This window comes from Lepus europaeus, chromosome 19 (genome assembly GCF_033115175.1).
Source record: "Lepus europaeus isolate LE1 chromosome 19, mLepTim1.pri, whole genome shotgun sequence".
In the NCBI taxonomy this organism is placed as follows: Eukaryota; Metazoa; Chordata; class Mammalia; order Lagomorpha; family Leporidae; genus Lepus; species Lepus europaeus.
The window spans coordinates 36,335,910-36,358,889 of record NC_084845.1 but is presented as its reverse complement, the minus strand read 5'-3'; the positions used below and the strand labels follow the sequence as shown (position 1 = coordinate 36,358,889).

The following is a 22,980-nucleotide window of genomic DNA, read 5'->3' as shown; positions in this document are numbered from 1 at the left end:
CAGGCATTCAGATATGTGATGCAGGCACCCCAAAAGGAATCTTAACTGCCACACCAAATGCCTGCCTTATTTACTTTTTTTTTAGTTTCAATGTTTTATTAATATAAGCATATTTAACCATGGTTAACCAAGAACTCTTCCCCCACTCTCTGAGTGTGTGGCACAACCAAGAAGCAGTTTCAAATATCCTTGATCATGATAACCAACAGAAATATTTCAAAGTCAAGTTTGTGACTAAAAACTAGATCCTGGAAAAATTCTGAATTAAAAAGAAACGGACAGCTCTCCGACAGAATTCTCTCCCCTGCCTGGAAATAAATGTTGGTGCACCAGGCACCTGGCATCACTGCCTGTATTCCTTCTCTCTTCATGCCTAGTGTAATGTGTCAGTTAGAAAGTCACACTTTTGGGGCCAGCGCTGTGGTGCAGCAGGTTAAAGCCCTGGCCTGAAGTACCGGCATCCCATATGGGCACCGGTTCTAGTCCCTGCTACTCCTATTGCAATCCAGTTCTCTGCTATGGCCTGGGAAAGCAGTAGAAGATGGGCCAAGTCGTTGGGCCCATACACCCATGTGGGAGACTTGGAAGAGACTTCTGGCTCCTGGTTTCAGATCGGCACAGCTCCGGCCATTGCAGCCATCTGGGGAGTGAACCAGCAGATGGAAGACCTCTCTCTCTGTAACTCTTTCAAATAAATAAAAATAAATCTTAAAAAAAAAAGAATGACACACTTTTATAAATGTACTTGACGTTTTTGTCACCCCATTTAATGCTCCCTTTCAGCTTCTCAAAGAAACCAGTAAATAAAACTGTCCACGACAGTTGCGACAGAGGCTCTCACAGCAAGATAAAAAAAAACTTGAAAATTCGTATTTATGTTACTTTACATCAAAAGACAGATTCAAATGTACCAGGCAGAGTCTGTAGGATTTTTTTTTCATTTTATATAGTTAAAAATTTTTAATTGATTTTTAACAGTCTCAATGTGATTTGTGATACAATGTGATACAATTTAAGAACATAGTGATATTCCCTCCCTCTCACCCTTCTTTCTTCTCTCTTTTTTTTCTTTAGTTTTTGAGATAATGTATTTTATTTTGTTTTTTTAAAATATTTATTTATTTATTTGAAAGGCAGAGTTGCAGAGAGGCAGAGGCAGAGAGAGAGAAAGAGAGAGAGAGAGAGAGGTCTTCTATCTGCTTGTTCACTCCCCAGTTGGCCACAATGGCCAGAGCTGCGTTGATCAGAAGCCAGGAGCCAGGAGCTTCTTCTAGGTCTCCCATGAGGGTGCAGGGGCCCAAGGGCTTGGGCCATCTTCTACTGCTTTCCCAGACCATAACAGAGAGCTGGTTCAGAAGTGGAGCAGCCGGGACTTGAACCGGTGTCCATAATGGGATGCCAGCACTGCAGGTAGCGGCTTTACCCACTATGCGACAGCACCAGCCCCAAGATAAAGTATTTTAAATTTAAATTATGGTGAAAAGGCTTGCTACTTCATTGAATAAGGAATTTAACAAATAAAAAGCAAAACCACTCTAGTTTATTGTGGATATGGACAATAGCTATAAGCAATAATTAAATGGAAAAAATGACCCTTTCACCCATACACATAAATTTTAAAGGAATCACAGATCATTAAAACTAATAGTATAACATTCTTAACCATTGGTTTTACAAGGGTATAGAACAAACTTTTCTAAAGCGATATTTGTAGCAATACAGATACACCCAGGCTTCTTTCTTTCTTTTTGATTCTAGCTCTCATGTATAAGGGAGAACATGTGGTGTTTGTCTTTCTGGGTCTGGCTTATTTCACTCAACGTGACGTTCTCCAGTTGCATCCATTTTGCTGCACATGGTAGAATTTCATTCTTTTTTTTATAGCTGAATGATATTCCATGGTGTATCTATAGCGCATTTCCTTTACCCACTCATCTGATGACGGACACCTTGGTTGGTTCCAAATTTTGACTGTTGTGAACAGTGCTGCCATAAACATGATTGTGCAGGCATTTCTTTGATACCAAGTATTCAGGTCTTTGGGTGAACACCCGGTAGTGGGTTTGCTGGATCATATGGCGAGTCTATTTCTTGTGTTTTAAGAAACTTCCATCCTGTTTTCCACAGTGGTTGCACTAATTTACATTCCCATCAACTGGGGAGTAGACCAACAGATGGAAGATCTCTCTCTCTCTCTCTCTCACTTTCTCTCTGTCACTCTGCCTGTCAAATAAATACATACATACATTTTTTAAAAAGACTATTTGACAGGCAGAATTACAGAGAGGCAGAGAGAGAGAGAGAGAGAGAGAGAGAAGTTTTCCATCCACAGGTTCACTCCCCAAATGGCTGCAATGGCCAGAGATATGCTGATCCTAAGCCAGGAGCCTTCTCCAGGTCTCCCACATGGGTGCAAGGGTTAAGCCACCCCTGCATCACCAGCATCTGGTATTGGAGTACAAGTTCAAGTCTGGATCCAGCTCCCTACTAATGAACCTGGGAAAGCAACTGAAGATGGTCCAAATGCTTTGGCCCCTGCCACCTATGTATGAGATCGAGATGGAGTTCCAAGCTCCTGACTTCAGCCTGGCCCAGATCTGGCTGCTGCAGCCAACTGGGGAGTAAACCAACAGATGGAAGATCTTTCTCTCTCTCTCTCTCTCTCTCTCTCTCTCTCTCTCTCTGTGTGTGTGTGTGTGTATGTGTCACTCTGCCTGTAAACAAATTTTTTAAAAAGATTATTTATTTGAAAGGTAGAGTTAGAGAGAGGCAGAGAGAAAGAGAGAGAGAGGCAGAGAGAGAGAGAGAGAGAGAGAGAGAGAGAGTCTTCCATCCGTTGGTTCATTCCCCAAATGGCCACAAAGGCCAGAGCTGTGCTGATCCTAAGCCAGGAGCCTCCCCAGGTCTCCCATGCAGGTGCAGGGCCCAAGCACTTGGGTCATCCTCCACTGCCCTCCCAGGCCACAGCAGAGAGCTGGAATGGAAGTGGAGTGGAGCAGCTGGGACTTGAACCAACACCCACATGGGGTGCAGGCACTACCAGCAGCGGCCCCACCCTCCACGCCACAGCGCCAGCCCCTACATAAATATTTTTTAAAATGAAGCAAGCACTGACAATTGCATAGAGACAGAGACGGTGCTGTAACAAAGCAGTACCCACTTTCAGTAATGGATAAGCTGCTAGAACAACAAGGAAACAGAGACGAGAAAAACACAGAATCAACCAGACCCGAGAGTCGAGAGTCGCGTTCAGAGCACCGCCCCGCCCTGTAACAGCAGCAGACTCTCATTTGCTCAATGTGCGAGGAATGTTCTCAGGACAAACCCCATGTGACTGGGGAATAACACGCCTAATGCATTTCAAAAGAATGAAATTATGTCGTGTATTTTTACGGATCACAATGACCAAGAAACAAACAAAACTGGAAAATCCACAAACATGTAGCAATAAGCAACATACTCCTAAACAACCAACAGGATAAAGAGGAAGCCACAAGGAAAATTAAATTGGATTTATTTATCCTCATTTTACTTGAAAAGCAGAGAGTCAGAGAGATCTCCTGTCCACTGATTCACTCCCCCTAATGCCTGCACAGCCTAGACAGAGCCAGGCCAGAGCCAGGAGCCGGGACTCCTCCTGGATCTCCCATGTGGGTGGCAGGCACTCAAGTGTTGGAGCCTCCTGCTGCCTCCCAGGGCGTGCTTTGGCAGGAAGCTGGGTAGGAAATGCAGTAGCCAGGATTCCAAGCAGGCACTCTGATCTGGGATGCAGGCAACCTAACTGGTGTGCAAACAACCCACCCCACAACAGAAAATTAAAACACAACACATCCAAGACGAATGAGCTGTCATAAAATCAGTGCTCAGGGGGAAATCTGTAGCTGTTAGAGCCAATGTTAAAAAAGAAAAGATCTCAAACCAATGACTTAACTTTATACTTTTCTTTTAAAGATTTATTTATTTATTTGAAATAGCCTGAGTTACACACACACACACACACAGAGAGAGAGAGAGAGAGACAGATTTTGTCATCCCCTGGTTCATTCTTCTAATGGCCACAACAGCAGAAGCTGGGCCAGGCCAAAGCCAGGAGCCTGTAATTCTATTTGGGTTTCCCACATGGGTTGCAGAGCCCCAGGCACTTGGGCCATCTTCCGCTGCTTTCCCAGGTACATTAGCAGGGAGCTGGATTGGAAGTTGAGCAGCCAAGAATCCAATCAGTGCCCACATGGGATGCTGGCATTGTAGGCAGTGGCTTAACCTGTTATGCCAAAGTGCCAGCCTCCTACCTTTACACCTTAAGGAACCAGGAAAGAAAAACCAATTAAACCAAAGCTGGCATAGGAAGAAAATAGTAACAATTAGAGCAGAAAGGAAAGAAAAACAACAGAGAAAACCAGTGAAACCAAATGTTAGTTTAACAAAAACATCAATGAAATTCATAAACTTTTACCTAGAATGACTAAGAAATTAAAAGATGATTTGAATTACTGAAGTCGTGGGTAAAAAGTAGAGACATTACTATAAGTTCTGCAGAAACAAAAGTAATAAAATTTATAAGAAAGTACTATATTGGGGCCGGCACTGTGGCGTAGTGGATAAAGCTGCCGCCTGAAGTGACGGCATCCCATATGGGCGCCGGTTCGAGTCCCGGCTGCTCCACTTCCAATCCAGCTCTCTGCTATGGCCTAGGAAAACAGTAGAAGATGGTCTAAGTGCTTGGACCCCTGCACCAACATGGGAGACCTGAATTCAGCAGCTCTGGCTATTGCGGTTATTTGGGGAGTGAACCAGAGGATGGAAGACCTCTCTCTCTCTCTCTCTGCCTCTGCTTCTCAAATAAATAAATATTTTTAAAAAAGAAAGTACTATAAAAATTATATATTAACCAATGTCATACCAGTTGAAATGGACAAATTCCTAGAAACACACAACCTAGCAAGACTTAATCCTGAAGAAATACAATCTGAACAGACCTCTCACTAATAAGGAACTTTACAACAGAGAAAATATCTGAGAGCCACAGTTTGAGTCCTGGTTGCTCCACTCCTTTTTTTTTTTTTCTTTTTTAAAAGATTCTATTTCTATTTATTTATTTGAAAGCCTGAGTTTCAGAAAGAGAGAGAGAGAGAAAGATCTTTCATCTGCTGGTTCACTCCTCAAATGGCCCCAATAGCTTGGGCTGGGCCCTACTGAAGCTGGGAGCTAGGAGCCAGGAGCCAGGAGCCAGGAGCCAGGAGCTTCTTCCAGGTCGCACACATGGATGCAGGGGCCCAAGCACTTGGACCATCATCCTCTGCTTTTCCCAGGCCATTTTCAGGGAACTGGATTGTAAGTGGAGCAGCAGGACACAGACCAGTGTCCATTTGAGATGCCACTGTCACAGGCAGCAACTTAACCTGCTATACCACAACACTGGCTCCAGCTGCTCCTCTTCTGATCTGGCTTTTGTCCACAGTGACAATGACATTTTAGGCTCTTCCTGTCTGATGTCTGCTTTTATTTCTTGTTTCTGAACTCAGAAAGGGCAGAAGGAATACAAGGGAACTTCAAAAAGTAAACTGGAAGGGACCGGGATTTTGGTGCAAAGGGTTAAACCCCGCCTCCAATGCCACCATCCCATATGAGAGCATCGTGAGTCCCAGCTGCTCCTCTTCTGATCCGGCTCCCTGCTAATGCACCTAGGAAAAGAAAAACAGAAAACGGTTCAAGTCACTGGGCCAGGTCACTGCAGCCATCTGGGGAGTGCACCAGAGGATGGAAGAACACTCTCTCCTCCTCCTCCTCCCCCCCCTTTCTCTCTCTCTCTTCCTTTCTCTCTCTCTCTGTAACTCTGCATTTCAAATAAATAAATAAATCTTTTTTTAAAAGTACACATATTAAGAGACTGAAGTGGGAAAAAAAAACATATGATCATATCCATCGATGTAGGGAAAAAATTGACAAATTGCAACACCCTTTCATGATAAAGACATTCAGCAAAGCAGGGATAGAAGGAAATGGCTTCAATATAAGAAAGACTATATACAAAGAGGCTTCAGAAGGTTTATGGAGGGGCTGGCGCCATGGCGTAGTGGGCTCAGCCTCTGCCTGCAGTGCTGGCATCCCATATGAGCACCAGTTCGAGGCCCGGCTGCTCTGCTTCCCATATAGCTCTCTGCCTGGGAAAGCAGTAGAAGATGGCCCAGGTAATTGGACCCCTGCACCCACGTGGGAGACCCTGAAAAAGCTTCTGGCTCCTGGCTTCAGATCAGCCTAGCTCCGGATATTGTGGCCATTTAGGGAGTGAGCCAGTGGATGGAAGACCTCTCTCTCTCTCTGTCTCTCCCTCTATCTGTCTATAACTCTGCCTCTCAAATAAATTTTAAAAATCTTTAAAAAAAATTTTATGGGAAAAAACATAACTAAGAGATAATATGAATTCTCCACGAACTTTTCGAAGCCTCTTTGTATTACACACACACACACACACACACAGAGCTAACATCACACTCAGTGGTGAAAGACTGGAAGCTTTTGCCTTGAAGACCAAATACAAGAGGGTTAATCAGCAGGTGTTATGGACAGAAGCTCCGGCATGGCCAGGGGATGCTCAGAGGCCATTGCCCTGGACAAAGCCCTCCTGTGAAGAGGTTGATTGTGTTCTGTGCTGAAGATGTTTCCAGAACAGCAGGTCGAGGAACCCCTAAGTGTCTGGGTCCCCGATCCCAGGATGCAGAATGACTTCCGGCGTTCCCGCATTTCCTGTGAGATCCGCATTCACACGACTAGCACGTGGTTCTCGATGAAGACGTCCTGTGTGCAAAGAAGATACCAGGAGCTAGTGTGGCTGAGGCAGAGGCTGCAAAGCAACGCCCTGCTGGTACGAGTGCCAGAACATCCATCTAAACACCTGTTCTTCAACAGGAACAGTGGCCAGAGCGTGGACCAGCGTCGCCCGGGTCTGGAAGATTTCCCCCAAAGAGTCCTGCAGAACACACCGCTACTGTCAGAAAGCAGCCTTCAGCCGGTCCTGCAGTGCTGCATGAACTCAGAAGACAGGGAGGCGCGTGTGTCCGGGCAGAGCGCGTACCTGGACAAGGAAGTCACTCACAAGCTCCCCACACACACACCATGAACGGACACTTCCCTGAGGGTGACGGCAAAGGGACACAGACCACAAGGCAGATCACGACTCAGAGAGTTCATCCTCTGGCCTTGGACACGGCTGTGATGGCAGCAGCTCTCAGGGATGTAAAATAAGCAGAGCTCCCCAGGAATCCTGAAAACTGATGGCCGTGTTACCATCTTAGGAACAGCAAATCAGGCCGGCACTGTGGCATAGTGGGTAAAGCCCTGGCCTGAAGCGCCAGCATCCCATATGGGTGTCGGTTCTAGTCCCAGCTGCTCTACTTCTGATCCAGCTCTCTGCTGTGGCCTGGGAAAGCAGTGGAGGATGGCCCAAGTGCTTGGGCCCCTGCATCTGCGTGGGAGACCTGGAAGAAGCTCCTGGCTCCTGGCTTCGGATCGGCACAGCTCCAGCCATTGCGGGCATCTGGGGAGTGAACCAGCAAATAGAAGACCTCTCTCTCTGTCTCTACCTCTCTCTGTAACTATCTTTCAAATAGATAAAAATAAATCTTTAAAAAAAAAAAAAAGGAATAGCAAATCATGGGCTGTCATAGTGAAGGAGGCTTCCTAGCACATTCTTACCTAAAGCTCGCTGGCCCGACCTTAGGTATTGAAATTCTTAAAGACGCGGACGCGGTTGGGCTGTTTATTAGTGGTAGGTATTTTTATGTTGTCTCATTTCAGCCAAGCTTCTGTGTAAAGCTGCAAGCCTGTGAGTGTCAACTCCTCCTTTACAGCCAAACCTTAACTAGCAAACAGGATGCTGTCTTGGAATGAAATGAGTTATATGTTTAAAATAACCTGACGGGTTTTATTGGATTTTAAGACAAGTAGATAGAGGGAGCATTTAAAGCCAAGACAGAGTGCTGCTTCCAGCAGCCATGGGGCAGGGCCGCCATAGGCAGCGTGGTCTGATGTCACGATCCCGACTGGGGGACCCCACGGCCCCTCAGACGCGGGGCTGCACCTGCGATGGAGGCCTCCTCACCCTGGCAGTACACTTTGCTTTTGGGAGTTTGAGTGAAATATTTACAAGTATTTAACCTTTCCAGTATTGTATTTCTCACCTAGAGGGAAAAATGTATCTTATGAATAGACACATATAGAATAATGCGTACATGGCAGGAAAAAGAAATAGCACTAGTATGTGTCCTTATAGTCACAATCTATGCATTCAGAAATACATTCTCCTTGTCCCAAATCAGCTTAAATAAATGGTTTCTGGGGGGAAAAAAAGATTAAGGACAAGACAAGCATGCACCCCTTTCATCATTGCAACCTAACATAGAATTAGAAATTCTAGACAGAGCAGTTAAGCAAGGGGGAACAAAAAAACTAAGGCATCTGAATTGAGGGAGATGTAAAATTATCTGTTTGCAAAGGATGTGATACTACGTGCTGTGTGTAGAAGTCTACAAAGAGTCCTCCTCCCTAGTCTAATAAAGGAATTCAGCAAAGTTGCAGAATACAAAATCAGCACATAAAAATGAGTTGCATTTTTATAACTAGCAATAAAATATATGAAAAAGAAATTAATCCCTTTTACAACAGCATCAAAAGTAACAAAATACTTAGGAAAAAAAAAACCAAGGAGACAAAAGACTTGCACACCAAAAATGAATGAAGACACAAACCAGAGGAAATTAATCTCATAGTCGATCATTGACAGGCTTAATTTGTTAAAATGCCCATACTATCTATACTAGCCACAGAGTCAATGAAATCATTGTCAAAATTCTCATGGCACTTTTTTTCAGAAGTAGAAAAGCATCGTCTTAGTACTGGCATCCCATATGGGTGCCAGTTCAAATCCGAGCTGCTTTACTTCCAATCTCACTCTCTGCTATGGCCTGGGGAAACAGTAGAAGATGACCCAAGTTCTTAGGCCCCTGCATCCACGTGGGAGACCTGGAAGAATATCCTGGCTCCTGGCTTCGGATCGGCACAGCTCCAGCTGTTGCAGCCAATTGGGGAGTGAACCAGTGGATGGAAGACCTCTCTCTCTCTCTCTCTCTCTCTCTCTCTCTCTCTGCCTCTCCTCTCTCTGTGTAACTCTGACTTTCAAATAAATAAATAAATCTTAAAAAAAGAAAACCTAAACAGACAAATAACCAAGACAGAGATTGAATCAGTAATAAAGACCCTCCCAGCAAAGAAAAGCCACAGACTGGATGGCTTCACTGCTGAATTCTACCAGAATATTTAAGAACTAATTCCAATTCTTCCCAAGCTATTCAAAATAATTGAAAGGGAGATAATCCTCCCAAACTCCTTCTATGAGGCCAGTATCACCTTAATTCCAAAATCAGAAAAAGATATAACAAAGAAAGAGAGCTATAGAACAATATCACTGACAAACATAGATACAAAAATCCTTAACAAAATACTAGCTAACTGACTCCAACAACACATCAGAAAGATCATTCACCAGACCAAGTGGAAATTATCTCTGGTATGCAAGAATGGTTCAACATATGAAAATCAACAAATGTGATACATCACATTAACAAACTGAAGAATAAAAATCATATGCTTATCTCAATAGATGAAGAGAAAGTATCAACAAAATACAATATCCTGAACATTCCTCTATACAATCAAGGCAATTTATGACAAATGCGTAGCCAGCATCATATTAAATGGGAAAAAGTTGGAAGCATTCCCACTAAGATATGGAACCAGACAAGGATGCCCACTTTCACCATTGCTATTCAGTATAGTCCTGGAAGTTTTAGCCAGAGCCATTAGGCAAGAGAATGAAATCAAAGGGTTCCAAATTGGAAAGGAGAAAGACAAATTATCCCTGTTTGTAGATGACATGATTCTACATATAGGGGAACCAAATGACTCCACTAAGAGACTATTGCTAATTGCACTGACAGAATTTTCAAGAAGTCTATTAAAAATGTGTTGTGGGTTTGGCGCCATGACACAGTAGGTTAGACCTCTGCCTGCAGTGCCAGCATCCTATATGGGTGGTTGCCTTTTCACTCTGTTGCTTTCCTCCTTGGATATACATAAGTTTTTAAGGTTGATGCATGCCATTTTTCCATTTTCTCTTTGGCTGCCTCTGCTTTGGGTCTTCTAGCCAAAAAGTCATTGCCAAATCCAATATCATGAAGATTTTCCCCTAAGTTTTCTTCTAGCAGTTTTTTAGTTGGAGCTCTTATCCTATCTTATGTTTTGGTCCTGAATTCACTTTGGGTAAACTTTCATATATGGTGCAAGAGAAAGACCCAGACAAATTTTTGTATAGAAATGTCAAAGGGTGGAATTTCTAGATCATATTATAATAAGTGATTTTTAAAAAACAAAGAATATGGACAGAAACCATGTGTACGTTTGTTGTAGAATTTATACAGAACTAGAAAGAAACAAAAGTCCAAAATAATTATTGCAAAGAATAAAATTGGAAGGTTTCAGTACAGAAACTCAAGACGTACTATAAAGCTACGGCAAACAAGGCAGTGGCACAGGGTATAATGATAGTTGTATCAGTTAACGGAACACAACAGAAAGTGCAGAAACACACTCTAAACATACGTGGTCAACTGACTTTTAACAAAGGCAAAAAAGTAATTATATATTATAAAATATATATTAATATAATATATATTATATAATTATATATTATATTATATATTGTATATTATATATTATATAATTCATATATAATTATATATTATATTATATGTTATATATAATATATTTATATGTATCATATATTATAATATGATTAAATATTATATGTTATATAAATATATAAATAGCTATGTATACATTGTATAATATATAATATATAGTGCATATTATATAATAATGCATATAATATATACAATATATAATGCAATTATATATTATAGTATATAATATTATGTAATATTAATATATGATATATAATATTATATGTACTATATAATATGTTTAATATATAAAATATATATACACTAAATAGCTCTATATATATTATATATATATAGAGAGAGAGAGAGAGAGAGAGTTATTTATTTTCATCTACTTGAAAGGAAGAGCAAGGCGGGGGTGGGGGAGACGGTCATCTGTCGACTGGTGCACTCCCCAGATGCCCTCAAACCAGGAAGTGGAGCTCAGTCTGAGTCTCATGTAGGTGGCAGGGACCCAGGCACCTGAGTCACCCTCTGCTGCCTCCTGCATTAGCAGGAAGCTGGCCAGAAGCTGAGCAGGTGGATCTGGAGCCAGCACTCCGATAGAGGATACAGGCACCCCACGTGGCAGCTTCGATCACTGTTCCACATGTCCAGCCCAAAGTGACACGGCAATGCTCTGGAGAAAGGACGGTCTTCTTACTAAACGGTGCTAGAACAACGGCAAATCGTGCAAGGGGAAATGAGCCTTCACTCTGACTTCAGGACGTTCACAAACACTTAGTGAAGTAGACTGTAGAACTAAATGCGGCAGATAGCACAATGAAACTTCTCAAACAGCGTGGTGGGGGTAGACTTTGGAATAAGCAAAAAATGTTTTAGATAGGACACAAAAAGAACAAACCATAAAAGAAAAAACGTCAAGACTCATGCTTTTCTGAAGATACTAAGAAATTGGGGCTGGCGCTGTGGCACAGCGGGTTGAAGTCCTCACCTGCAGCACCGACATCCCATAAGGGTACCAGTTCAAGTCACAGCTGTGCCACTTCCAATCCAGCTCCCTGCTAATGCACATGGGAAAGCAGCAGAGGATGGTCCAAGTCCTTGGGGCCCCTGCAACTCTTGTGGGAGACCAGGAGGAAGCTCCTGGCTCCTGGCTTTGGAGTAGCTCAGCCCAGGTCATTGTGGCCATTTGGGGAGTGAACCAGTGGATGGAAGACCTCTCTCTGTCTCTACCTCTAAATTTTTTTAAATAAAATTTTTAAAAAGATACTAAGAAAATGACAGAGCAAGCCACAGAGTGGGAGAAGATATTCACACACATAGTTGAAAAGGGACTTGTGTCCAGATATTACTAAAAACTCATAACTGAGTACTAAGACAGTGTCCTCGGGCAGGCATCGTGACAGGGCCAGTTAAGCCACTGCTTGCCACCCTGACGTCCGTATCAAAATGCCAGTCGAGTTCTGGCTGCTCCATTCTAATTCAGCCTCCTGCTGATCCATCCTGTGACAAGCAGACAATGGCCCAGGGGCTGGGGCCAGGTTATGCATGCAGGAGACCCTGACAGAGTTTCTGGCTCCTGGATTCGGCCTGGCCCCAGCTGTTGAGGGCATTTGGGCAGTGAACCAGTGGATTAACCGGTGGGTGGAAGGTATCTCAGATCTCTTGTTCTCTCTCTCTCTCTCTCTCACTGGCTCGCTCACTCTCTCACTCATTCTGTCAGTCTTCTGAAAATAAATTAGTAAGCATTTTTAAAGAAAGGAAATACCCAGGTAAAAATGAACAAGTTGGGGTGGGTGTTTGACACATGGTTGAGGTACCACTTGGGCACCTGCATCCCATATCAGAGAGACTGCTTCAGGTCCTAGCTCCAATTCCAATTCCACCTTTTGGCTAAGGCACACCCTGGGGATCAGCAGGTGATGGTTCAGTTGCTTGAGTCCCTGCCACCCATGAGAGACCTGGATGGAGCTCCAGGTTCCTGACTTGGGCGTGGCCCAGCCCAGGCTGTTGAAGTCATTTAAGGAGTGATCCAGAATATGGAAAAAAAAAACCCTGTTTCTCTGCCTTTCAAATAAAATTTTTAAAGCTTTATTTGTTTTATTTACTTGAAAGGCAGAGTTATATATAGAGAGAGATCCTCCATCCTCCGGTTCACTCCCCAAATGGCAGCAACAGCCAGGGCTGGGTCAGGCCAAAGCCAGGAGCCAGAGGCTTCTTAAGGGTCACCCAGCACTTGGCCATCCTCCGCTTCTTTCCCAGGCCCATTAGTAGGGAGCTGGGTCAGAAGTGGAGCAGCTGGGAACCAAACCGGCACCCATAGAGGATGCCAGTATTGCAGGAGGCAGCTCTACCTACACAACAGTGGTCTCTTAAATAAATTTTTTTAAAAAAATTTTAATAATCAAAAGAATATGTCCACATCCCACACCAGAAAACCTGGAGTCAGTTCTGGCACTGTGGCGTAGCAGGTAAAGCCGTCACCTGCAGTGCCTGCATCCCGTATGGCTACCGGTTCAAGTCCCGACTGCTCCACTTTCCATCCAGCTCTCTTCTAATGGCCTGGGGAAAAAAAATAAAAAAGAAAAAGGGAAACCTGGGATCACCTCCCATCTCTGCTTCCCCATTCCAGTTTCTGGTAACGCAGACCCTGGGAGAGGGTGGCGATGGCCACCCACATGGGAAACCTGGACTAAGCCCCAGGCATGTGGGGAGCAAATCAGCGGAAAGGAGCTCTCTATGTCAGTCTCTCTCTATCCCTCTCAAGTCAGCAATAAATAATAAAGACGAGCAAACCATGTGAACAGATACTCCACACAATAGGATTTGTGCAAATGGCCAAGGAAAACACAAGGAAGTACCACAGCAGGAAACGAGCGCTGCCCACACTGAGGACCCAGCAGCGCACACCCGTACAACGACGTACGTGGTGTGAACAAGGCCGACAGACCCCGGCGCTGGGAAGGCTCGGCGCTGGAACTCTCCCCAAACACTGAGAAGCACCGTGAGGGCAGACGCTGGGCACCATGGCTAAGTCGCCACTGGAACATCTGCATCTCATGTTGGAGTGCTCGGTCTGAACCCCAGTTCCTCCACCTCTGACCCAGCAGGTGATGGCTGCGGCCCATGTCGACACCTGAAACAGAGTTTCTGGCTCCTGGTGTCAGCCCGGCCCAGACCTGGGTGTTGCAGACATTTGAGAGGTAAACCAGCAGATGAAACACATCTCCCTCTCTTTCTGTGACACTGTCTTCTAAGTAAATAAAACTTTTCTATATATACGAAATATGTATATTTATAAAGATATATATATTTAAAGGACACCCATTTTCCTTTAGTTCACATAAATAATATGAAAAAGACTCCATTGACATGGCTGAATGCCAAGGACCGAGGCAGGCATTGGCAGGGCAATTGGGGACTGCTTGGGACACCAGCACTGCATGTCATGTTGCCTGAGTTCAAGTCTCAAATTCACTTCACTTTTTTCTTAAAGATGTATGTATATGTGTATGTATGTATTTGAAAGAGCCACAGAAAAGAGGGAGGGGGAGGGGGAGCAAGAGAGAGAGAGAGATCTTCTATCTGTTGATCCACTCCCCAAATGGCCACAATAGCCAGGGCTGGGCCAGGCTGAAGCCAGGAGCCTGGAACTCCATCCAGGTATCCCACATGGGTGGTAGAGGCCCAAGAACTCTCCCAGGCACACTAGCAGAGAGCTGGAGGGGAAGTGGAGCAGCCAAGACTTGAACCAGTGCCCTTATGAGATGTCTGCTACATCACAACATACCACCACCACCTTCCTCCATCCCGACTTCGCTTCTGATTCCAGCTTCCTGTTGATGATGTATCATGTGAGAGGAAGCAGATGATGGTACAAATACTTGGCTCTCTGCCACTCACATGGGAGATGTGGATCGAGATCCCGGCTCCTGGCTTTGGCCTGGTCCAGACCTGGCTGGGGAGATTGGGGGATGAACAAATGGTTGGAGAATCTCTCTCTCTCTCTCTCTCTCTCTCTCTCTCTCTCTCTCTCTCTCTCTTTCTCTGACTGTCTCTCCCTCTCAAATACTCAAATAAATACACAATGGGGGAGGGGAAGAGGAACGAAAGACCTGCAGGAGGTCCCTGCAGGCCACCTGCTGGATCTGCCCCACTTTGCCCCTGTAACCCTGCACCAGTCCTCACAGCCTTCGTGTGGCCAATCCTCTGGCCTCCACCCTGCAGACCGGGGGCCACCCTATGTCACCGCCCTGCGACCTCATGCTAACATCCAAACTCCAAAGTGGCCCACACGGTCTCCGGCGACCCAGCACCAACTCCGCACCTGTCTCCTCCTCTACTGCCGTCCTCGCCTTCCTCGGCCCTGTAGAGCTTCTTCTATTTTCTTTTTTTTTTTTTTTTTTTTTTTCAATTCTTATTTGTTGACTTCCAGTTTTTATTTGAAAGGCGGAGAGGCAAAGAGAGATCTTCCGTCCCCTGGTGGATTCCCCAAATGCTTGCAACAGCCAGACCTGGGCCAGGTCACAGCCAAGAGCCCAGAACGCAATCTGGGTCTGCCACAGAGATGACCAGGACCCAAGAACCTGAGCCACCACTTGGTGCCTCCCAGGGTGCACGTTGGCATGCAGCTGGTCCAGAGGTGGCGTGGCCAGGACTGGAACCAGTACTCCTATATGGAATGCAGGCACGCCAAGCACCACCTTAACCTCTGCACCCAGTGCCCGCCCCATAGAAAGCTTCTTACCGTTGGCCAGAGAGCTCCTCTGCAGGCTTCAGTGGCTTCTTAATTTTCTGCTAAAAATGCTCTCGCCTGTCTCTTTGGCCAGGCTTGCTCCTGCCTGTCTCTGGACACATACACACCACCTCCTCCAGGAAGCCTTCCCTCCTGCTCCCCGGGCTGGGTGAACTGCCCCATCTCTGCATTCCCCTATCACCCCACACTAATCTCTGCCAGCTTTTCTGACGTAGCTTGAGGAGTGGAGTTTTATCTTACCCTATAATCCCTGTAAGGCTATGGCCCCCACTCCCAGCAGGCACTCCGTAAATAAGAAAGGAGGGAAGGCAGGAGGAAGGGAAGGAGGGAAGGCACTGGGTCCCAACTGCTCAGCTCCCTCTCTGGGCACCTGATGGGGTCGCACCTTTCCATGCACCTGCGCCCATGCACGGTCACGTGACCTCCTCTCGCCCATGAAGTGTGAGTGAAAATGATGGGTGTCACCTCCGACCGAAGTTGAGGGGCCGGTCTATGGCTGTCATCGCTCTGCCCGCTGCCTGCAGTGTCATAGAGTGCGTGCTGACATGGAGCCTCCTAAGGCACTGGGAGCAACGGGGCCCGTGTCCGGCGTGCGGCAGGCACACAGCGATGGGAGCAAAAGCTGCTCCTCCATTCTTTGCAGTTGCTCACAGTTTGGGTCCACTGTCACGGTGCCTGGCTGGCTGACACTCCCGCTGGAAGGAACGGGCAATAGCACCTCTTGGTCACCTTTGAGGCCCTGGCAACACCAGACACCTGCGGCCCTCCCCACAGCCCTGAGAGTCTACATCCAGCTTTGCGATGCTGTCAGACCAACAGTTCCCATTCTTTTGCCCCCTCAGACACACGGTAAATGGCGAGAATGACAGCCCAGGGCCGCCTGGGTAGGAGGATGGGAAGCTAATCCCAGAATCCAGCACTGACTGTCTTGCTCTACTGAATACAATGGCACAGGTCTCGGGAGAGGCTAAAATGGGGGCTGGGCATCAGGAAGGGGTCTTTCTCTTGCAACAGAGGAAATCCATTAGCATCCTGGTAGCATCCTGGCTTTGGATCCAGGCCACCCCGAGTTCAGCTCCAGCTCCGGCGACGCTGGGCAAGTGGATTCAACTCTGTCGATTGGGATCTGTAGGTAACCCCTGCCCCTACTGCATACTCTTGCCGTGACTTGGAGATGGCCTCGTCCACCAGCAGAGCTCGGGGTGACTTCTGGCGAGCGGTGGAGTCTCCACGGGGTTTTGTTCTTGATGACTGGTACTGCAATTGCGACTTTCTGTAATTCCAGGCTCTGGCCACCGGGTGGCACTGCTGCACCTGACCACCCCTGCTTTTCTCAAAATGCCAGGTTGGGCAGAGAAGGGAGCAGAGCTCAGAAAAAGATGATAGAATCCAGACACTCCAGCAAAAACGACAAAGGAGAGTTCCTCTCTGTGGCATCAGAAGTGCCGAAGGTGCTGCATTTATTCATCGCCACCGGGTCCCCAAGCCTGAAGAGAGGCTGAAGGAGCTGCTAAGGTTGGGTTATCCTGCCCCGCCCCCCACCCCACGGCCCTGGTAGGCCTGGCCGGCTGGTGGAGAGGGGGTATGGACACTGCTGCTGCAGGCCAGGGCTCCTCTCACCTTTCGCTTACGAGTCACCTGGCACCGTGTTAACAGGCAGATTCTGACTCAGCCACGCTGGGATGGACCTGGGATTCTGCATTTCCAGCAAGCTCTCCGCTGATGCCCATGCTGCTGGCCCGTGCCCCACACGTTGAGGACCAAGATCCTACGGGGGGCAGAGGCTGTGGTGCAGCAGGTGAAGCCACCCCTTGGGATGCCCTTACCCCATATCGAACAGAACACAGGTTCAAGTCCCTGCTGCTCTGCTTCCAATCCCACTTCCTGCAGGCGCAGCCGGGAAGTAGTAGGTACTGGCTCAAATGCTTGGGCCCCTGCTACCTATGGGGGGAGACCTGGAAAGAATCCATGGCTCCTGGTTTTAGCCTGGCCCATTGCAGCCATTTGCCAAGTCAAACAGCGAATGGAAGATCAATCTCTCTGCCTTTCAAGTAGCTGAAAATATATAAACAAACAAACAAAAAACCCACAAAGAGCCTAAAGGGTGTGGCCCATTGCCTGGCAACCAGAGGCAGTGACACTTCTTGGGTGTCTCTCAAGTGCATGAATTCACTGAGCCTTCACAGTGCCCCACTTTGTGTCCCTGTCTTTAGAATGCAAAACAAAAGCCTTCAGTGACTGTCCCCCGGCGTAAGAGCTAATTATCAGCAGTGTTAGAACTGGAACACAGATCACTCCTGCAAAATGACATGCTATTGTTCTAGGTGGCTTTAAAATAAGCAGGGTCCAGCCTTCCCTCCTGGACAGGCAGCACCGCAGAGCTGCAAAGAGGGGGATTCTAGAGCCCAACCATCTGGGTTCATAATTGGCCCCTCCAGAGCTGGGTGACTTTGATGAGTTGTTCAACCTCTCTGTGCCACATTTTCTGTATCCCAAAACTGAAACTGACAGTAGCACCTACCTTGTGAGGCCGTTGTGAGGATTGGGTGAGTAATGGAACAAAGCACTAGGCAGGCACCTTACATGAATTCATCTGGGTGCATCCAGCCGCCCTCTCCCCTCCCCCGGAAAAGTCCCACCTGGCTGAGTAGCCCACAGTGCGGACCCCTGCCATGCGCCCAGAGTCTTGGTGGGTCCTGGAAGGCCGCTCCGTGCCTGCATGCCTGCTGCTGCCTGTGGTTCAGACCCTGAACCATTCCAGCACGAGAGGAGAAGCAGCATGGGATTCACTCAGCGAGGGTGGCAATGTCACTTTTCCACTTCATAGTTGCAGCATTGTTTTAGGGTGTATTTATTTAGGGGGCAGTGTTGAGGCGCAGTGGGTTAAGCCACCGCCCATATGAACAACTGTTCAAGTCCCAGCTGCTCCATTTCTGATCCAGTTCCCTGCTAACGAGCCTGGGAATGTAGCAGGTGGTGACCCAAGTACTTGGGTCCCTGCCACCCACGTGGAAGACCAGGATGGAATGCCTGGCTCCTGGCTCCTGGCTCCTGGCTTCAGCCTGACCCAGACCTGGCTGTCAGAGCAACCAGGACTTGAACCTGAGGGTTTAACCTGCTGTGCCACAGTGCCAGCCCCTGTAGAGGCAGTGTAAACCCTGGGTAAACTGAGTCTGTTACTCGGGGCCATAGTCAACCATTTGTCTTCAAGAAGGTGAAAACAATACAAATGCCCCAAAGCAGGGGAGTGCTAGAAGAGATCTCTGTGCCATGAGTTACCACAGAAGCTTAACAAGTACGCACGGGTTGATGCGGTGCAGTGGGTTCGAGTCCCGGCTGCTCCAGTTCCGACCCAGCTCCCTGCTAATGCGCCTGGGAAAGCAGTGGAGAGTGGCCCAAGTGCTTGAGCCCCTGCACCTCCTGCCCCTGGTGGGAGACCTGGAAGAAGCTCCTGGCTCAGCCCTGGCTTGTTGTGGCTGCTTGGGGAGTGAACCAGCGGATGGAAGACCTCGTTCTCTGCCTCCCGCGCTCTCTGTCTGTAACTCTGCCTCTCATATGAATAAATAAATCTTAAAAAAAAAAGAAAGCGCTCCTGGACGCAGTGTCCTGTGAAGGCAGCACACATAGATTGTGAAGCAGGCTTTGCTGCTTTGTGTGACGAGGGGGCAGGCCAGATGTGACTGATGTCTGTGTGCAGGCGCGCTGGGGGAAGGGCAGAGCCCCACTGGGCTGACTGGGGACAAGAGCAGCAGAGAAGGCTCCCACTGAGTGCCTTTTCTGCAATTCTGGTTTAAAAAACATAAAATTCACCATCTTTCCCAATCACAAGTGCACAGTTCAGTGACGTTCAGCTCACACCGTAGTGAAACATGACAGGATATATTTTAACGCTTTTATCAGTTTTTGAGCCCTGTAACTATCTCATTATGAAAAGTAATTGAAACACCATTACACTCGAAGAATATCTCATTTATTACTATCTTGGTGCAGTAGAGAGAATTGTTGGATTGGGCCAAAACAGGGGCCGGGGCCAGGGATTCAATCCAAGTCTCCCTTTGCCAGTGACAGAATCCAACTACTTGAGCCGTCAGCACCACCTCCAGGGTCTGCATCAGCCAGGAGCTGGAAACAGGAGCTGGAGACAAGGATGGAAGCCAGGCTCTCCAGTGTGGGTTATGGGGCTCTTACCCACCAGGCTCATACCTGCTGCCGAGTGGCGCCTTTTGAGCCAGTGCAATGGTTCTCAACCCTTGGAGAACCAGAACAACCTGTTTAAGCACGCAAGCCTGGGAGCAAGCACCATGGTGCAGCAGGGTAAGATACCACCTGCGATGCTGGCACCACCCCCCCCAGCCGAGTGCTGGTTTGAGTCCTAGCTGCTTCACTTCCGAGTCAGCTTTCTGCCAATCTGCCTGGCAAGATGGCAGAAGACGGTTCAAGTCCTTGGGCCCTTATCATCCAGGTGGGAGACCAGGAAATAATTCCTGGCTCCTGGACTGTGGCTCCTGCCATCAGGCTGGCCCAGCCCTGCCTGTTACAGGCATTTGGGGGAATGAACCAGCAGGTGGAAGATATTTCTTCTCTCTCTCTCTCTCTGTCCCTCTCCCTCTCTTTCTGTGTCATTCTGCCTTCTGTCTTTCAAATAGGTAAATCTTAAAAAAAAAAAAAAAAATCCATGCCCCAGGAGACAGGTGCTTGACCTGGTGGTTAAGACACTGGTGCCCCATATCAGAGTACCTGGATTTGATCCCCAGCTCTGCCCTTGTCTCCAGCTTCCAGCTAATGCAGACCCTGGGAGGCAGCAGGGATGGCTCAAGCAGACGGTCCCTGCCACTCACGTGGGAGGCCTGGACTTGTTAGGTAGGAAGTCAGATATGAGCTTATGTGTGTGACATAAAGGCCTAAAGAGAAGACGTCTATGTCCAGCATATGCATCTGCCTCTCAAAGTCATCCTGACAATGTTTCAGGGGCAGCCCGGCATCTGCATCCCGCCCTGCTCCCTCCTACCTGATAACCTGCCAGGTGGGGGTCCCCACCCCTTCTGCCTGACAAATCTTCCACAATCTCCCAGATGTACCCTGCTCTGGATCCCAATTCTCTAGGGGGTCCTGCTCACCCTCCCTCTGAACCCAGGATGGTGCCAGCTAGGCTTCCTCCTGTCTGATAACTTCAGGGGAAAACTCAGGTAGGAGATTCTTAATATTTACAGCCATAAAATCCTTTGTTTTGGTAGGAGATGTGTGAAGACAAAGACCCATCTCCTTAAAAACCCCCGGCCTCAACCGGACTGCGCGCTCAGCCCTCTGCCTCTCTGCTGAGCCGCCCGCCTGCCTGGCCAGGTGTAATCTCTCCACTCAACCATGTAACTTCACTCCTCCCCCCGTCCAAGCCACTGCGCACTCTCTCAGGTCCTGTCTGGAGAGGTGCCCATCTGTTCTTGCGGATGTCCCTTCCCTAATAAACCTTGCTACTTTTTGCTTTCCACTACTCTCTGTCTCACGCCTGAATTCTTTCTTGCGTGAAGACAAGAACCCTGCCATTCACCGATAACAGACTGAGCTCCTGGCTCCTCTGGCCACTGTAGGCCTCTGGGGAATGAAGCAGCAGACAAGGGTTCTCTTTCTCTGTCACTTTGTCCCTCAAAATTAATTAACTAAAAAAAATTTAAGGTTATTTGTTTACTTGAAAGGCAGAGTTACAGAGACAGAGACAGAGAAAGAGAGAGGTCTTCCATCTGCTGGTTCATTCCCCAAATGTCCACAGTGGCTGGGGCTGGGCCAGCCCGAGGCTAGGAGTCAGGAGCTTCCTCTGGGTCTCCCACATGGGTGCAGGGGCCGAAGCATTTGGCCCATCTTCTGCTGCTTTTCCGAGTACATCAGCAGGGAGCTGGATCAGAAGTGGAGAAGTCAGGACTCAAGTCGGTGCCTATATGGGATGCTGGCGCTTCAGGTTTAACCTGCTGCACCACAGTGCAGGCCCCAGTTAAATAAATGTTTAGAAAATCCATGCCGAAGCCCAGACCTTCCCCCATCCAGGAAGTGCCTATGGCATATCAAAGTGCCTGGTCCACATCCCAGCTGATCCGCCTGAGAGACAGCAGGTGATAGCATGTCCTCAGGCCCCTGCCACCCACAGAAGAGACCCTGATGAGGTTCCTGGCTCCTGGCTTCAGCCTGGCCCAGCCCAGACTGTCATTTGGGGTGTGAATTCATAGATGGAAGATCCTCTCGCTCTCTCTCTCTCGCTCTCTCTCTCTCTCTCCCAGACAGCGCTGTGGCATAGTAGGCTAAGCCTCTGCCTCTGGCACCAGCATTCTTATGGGCAGCGGTTAGAATCCGGCTGCTCCACCTCCAGTTCAGCTCCCTGCTAATGGCTTGGAAAGCAGCAGAAGATGGTCCAAGTCCTTGGGCCCCTGCACCTATGTGGGAGACCTGGAAAAAGCTCCTGGATCCTGGCTTCAGATTGGCGCAGCTCCAGCCACTGTGGCCATCTGGGGAATGAACCAGCAGATGGAAGACCTCTCTCTCTGTCTCTACCTCTCTCTGTAACTCTGTCTTTCAAATAAATAAAATAAACATAAAACACATAAACAAAAGGCAGCCATGTGTGGCAGGCGGCAGTGCTGGCTGTGAGCAGGCTCTCTTCAGCCAAAGAGAGCACACAGTGCCTCTGAAAATCGCAGGCCTTTACGCTCCAGATGAAACCCAATTCGGCTTGGGCATGAGACACACATAGAACACCCAGTAGACTCCTGGCAGCCAGCCTGACCGAACCAGCTGGATCTGGGGAGAGGCACCACGTGCTCATGGCCCGTGGTGCAGTTTGTGCCAAATTCTGAAGCCAGCTTCCTGCCAAGGCCATCGGACATGGAATCTCTGTGAGGTGTATCTCTCTCGAGGATTTAGACTGTCGAAAAGTAAATAAATACGAGCGGGTTTGTTTAAAAAAAAAAAAAAAATGCATGCCCACGGCTCCAGCACAAGCCCACTAGCCAGGGCAGCCTGTGTTCAGCATCCGTGCACCGTTAATTTGAGCCAGCGCCACCCGAGCTGGACAAGGCTGGGCAAAGGGGCGGGTCCTGCGTTCCTGGCCCCCAGGTGCAAACCGGAAATCAGCTCGGAGCTCTGTGCTTGCGACTGCACTCTGGCGGGGCAGGCACCGGGGTCGGCCCAGAGGCTGCTAGCAAAGCGCTTTGGGGAGCAGTGTCCCCACGTGCGGCGCGGGGGGCGGGGCTCCGGACGTCCAGGCGCCTCTCCACCTACAGTAGAAAAGATGAAGTGTCCGCAGTAAGTCGTATTCCTCGTGCCCCCCGGCCCCGCATCGCCGGCTGGAAGCGGGGCGGGTGAGAGCGGGCACGCGTGGTTCCAAGCGTTTGCGTGTGGCCCCCGCCCCCGGCCTTCCTCAGTTCCCTCTGCGGTCCCTGCCATCCGCGAGAGAAGGGTGCTGCTGGTCACACCCCGCGTGGGCCTGGCTCCCGGCGAAGCGGA

The 22,980-nt window shown here is 48.0% G+C and overlaps 1 pseudogene; it reads left to right on the top strand.

The window, feature by feature from the left end:
- The first annotated feature begins 6,655 nt into the window (after positions 1–6,655).
- On the top strand, positions 6,656–7,265 carry LOC133748554 (sorting nexin-10-like; annotated as a pseudogene).
- Positions 7,266–22,980: the final 15,715 nt, after the last annotated feature.